The sequence below is a fragment of the Fragaria vesca genome, linkage group LG6 (genome assembly GCF_000184155.1).
Source record: "Fragaria vesca subsp. vesca linkage group LG6, FraVesHawaii_1.0, whole genome shotgun sequence".
NCBI classification, from domain to species: Eukaryota; Viridiplantae; Streptophyta; class Magnoliopsida; order Rosales; family Rosaceae; genus Fragaria; species Fragaria vesca.
The window spans coordinates 10,265,070-10,268,615 of record NC_020496.1 but is presented as its reverse complement, the minus strand read 5'-3'; positions in this window follow the sequence as shown (position 1 = coordinate 10,268,615).

The following is a 3,546-nucleotide window of genomic DNA, read 5'->3' as shown; positions in this document are numbered from 1 at the left end:
TATTACACACTTTAGCCGACGAATATCTTAATTGTTTCGTCGGCTAAAGTCTGGGAAAAAAACCGACGACATGTTTTTCATCGGCTAACTGTGGGACTATAGCCGACGAAAAAAAAATTTCGTCGGCTAAATTCATCACAGACGACTTTTTCCCGACGAATTAAGTTAACAAGCCGACGAAACTTTTTCGTCGGCTAAAGTGCTTGTCCTGGTAGTGATGGAAAAAAAAAACCAATTTTGACAAGAATTAACTTCCAGTTTCCTATACAGCCTGTTAAAATGATTACCGCTAACGATGCTGCTTGGTAAAATGACGAAAGCCTTGTCCTAGTTGGTATAAACGTATCGAAGAATGAAGATGGTGCTCGGATGTTTCTTTAATTGATTTAGATTATGTTCACATAAAAACAGGAGAAAATTCATTGATAACTGAGGAACAAATTCAAGTTTGATAATCATTTACATAGGATTTTGTAGGGAATGATGATTTACAAATTCAAGCACTCCAAAACTGATGATGGAGGCAATATTAACTAATCAAGCAACCCTACATACAGATATCCTCATACAACAGGTCTTTTGGCCTGTAGCTGTTGTCCTCATTATCTTGATAGTTTTCTTGAAAAGACCACGATCATCTCCAGTAGAAGCGGTCCTCCCCTTATTAGGGCAATCCCTTTTGCGAGTGTTCTTGACATTCGACCCTTGAAACTGCGGACACCTTAACGACTTGTCGTAAGCCTTCTTTTTGGCAGGATCAGAGAGAAAGTCCCATGCCGCTTTGACATGTTTGAAAGCCCCTTCGGCAACAACAGAGCTATTTTTGTCTGGGTGCACGAAGCGAGCCAATTCTTTGTATTGTTTCTTGATGGTTACATAGTCAGTAACCTATTGGAAGCCAAGAACATGATACCGATCTTTCTTCTCTGACACGGCTTTATGGATCTGGTACGCTAAGATGAAGTGATCCACACCTTGCAAATCAGGGTGGAATTCTTTGGCCACCATGGCCTGCATGATCGCCAACTCGAAGTGTTGAAGCTTGAAGAACTCTTCTGCGGTATCTCGTGCCTTTACAGCAGCCATCGTGGCGAGGTTGAGGAGGGGATCATGAGGAACGAGCAAGTGCTGGCCATGATAGTACTCTCGATCTTGATCGTTGAACTTGGAAAAAGAGGCTTGTAATAATCCTTGTATGGCAAGGAAATTAGTAACTGAGTGCTTGACACAATGTTACTAACCCAATTTATACAAACCTATGGCTTGAAATTTAAGCATATTACTACGTTACACATCCCGTCAAGAATAATGGAAACTTGGCCACAACGTAATTGCCAAGGATATCTTATAATAAATATCTTTCTCCCCTGTTATTTTTTTAATCGTAAAAAAAAAACCAGTTATTTTTTTTTCTCTTGTTGGGGATTGATTCATTCAAGTTATACTAGTGGTTAGTGGTTACCCACACATGCTCTGTAGGTGGAACTTATTTTTCAATTTAGAAAATAAAAGAAAATTAAATTAAAGAAAACGGTTACTGTAGAGAGAATATTGGGGATAAAATTTTTATTATCATTTTTTTAAATAGTCAAATATAAACTTTGTGTGACAATTTTACGTTGTTGTACGTTGAAGACATTTTCTATTGTGGATAGGTCGACAAAATAATATATTGCAACGTTCAAGGGTGTTCTGAATGTATTTTCACTATTTTGTGTTATTGCAATGTTCAAAATAAAGATCGATCTTAAAGCCAAGAATCTGGTCTCTCCTCTGTTAACTTATATTCATCAAGTTCATCTTGTGTTCTAAAGACAAGACTATTCTCTTATACCTTCTATATATATGTCATACAACTGACTGAAACCTTTTATTTTATGTTAAACAACCTGATGGTGGTAGGAGATTGTAGAACCAAAGTTTTAGATAACATTGAGGGATTGAGTATCACAGATTCATAGGAAATTCTTGTTCTTGGTTGCCGATGAAAAGGGAAGAGTGACTGGATAGGCCTGGATAATCACCATGCATTGAACTTCATGTGATAACAAACATCTCAATTCCAGGGTTTCATAAATCAAATTCAACACAAACCTTCGTTTTCCGTTATCAACGGGATTTCCCAAGATTTACACAACACAAAGTAAAGAGGAAAATATTAGCTCGCTACAAGTGCTGTGTGTATATATAATCTGTGTGAGCAACCATCGACCTTCTCCTCAAACATTCCTCGCTTTTTAAGCCCTTGCAAGCTTCATCATCATCATTATCACTCAAGCTTGCTCCACTCTACATATTCAAAGAAAAAAAAATTAGTAACGAACTCAATTAATTACTATGATTATGAAGCAAAGTAATTATGAGAAATTAAAAATTCAAGAACGGAAAAAGAGAAAGATAGGACGTCCGACATGGAGGAAGAATAAGCTTCCGTACGAAGCTGCTGGAAAAGGGAGCTAGGAAGGCATCTGTGCCGAGAAATGTGAAGAAAAAGAGGCCTTTGTGTCTAGAAAAAAAAAAAGAAAAAAAAAAACTCCATTCGCTGATGGAGAAGGAAGCAGAACCGCTAGCTCCAACCCTATGGGGAAGGAGTTAGCCTTATCTTTGGTTTCGGTTTTTGTGATTTTCAAGTCTATTACATGCCTGAATAGCTTCATAGGCTTAATTTTAAGTTGTTTTATAGTTTGTTTGTGCCACAATTGCGTGTTCTCAACATATGAGGTGTAGATGTAATGCATCTTAGAAGGGAAGGTTATTTTACTTTGTATTAGGCTAGGCTTGCTTTAGAGGAGTTGATTGGTTTGTGCTGAGCTGCGATGCCTAAATGGGTAACTACTAGCAAATCGATCAATGGGCACAAACGTTTTCCGTCCCTATTAGAGGTCATTGGGCACGGAATCTATGCCTATTGATTGATGGGGACAAATGTTCTGTCCGTATCCCCTTGTACCATTAGGGGACGGATATCCCTGTCCGTCCCACCCCGAGCACCATATACTCACGCGCTCTCTTTTTCCTTTTCTGATAATAACTGACAGTAACAGTGCTCCTTGTTTTTTATATAGTATAATAATCTGATCTGTTGTTATTCATTCGTGCCATTTTGAGCGATGAAATTTGATACACTGTATATTTATCCATGCCCAACTTAGGCAAATTTAACAAAAAAAATAATTGAAAATTTCAATAAAACACCAATCCGGTTTTAAAATATTTACCTTGGTTTTGGTTTTACTAATAGGGACCCAGTTTTTTGTCTTGTATTGTACCACAACAAACATGTTGAGTACAAGCTACCACATGAAAATACAATACTTCTTAATACCTATACTCAAATGAAAATTTGCATAATTTTTTCCCTGGACAATGAACACTCCGTTAGCACTATAACAAACTCCTCCAATGGCTCTTGCCAAAATATATCCTGAAAAACAATCCAATAAACATTATTAAAAAAACATTTCAGCAAACAACATTTCATTTTGGTGGCATATATATTGGAAAATGTGGATTGAAATTCTGAGTACATATCAATGAGGAAATACT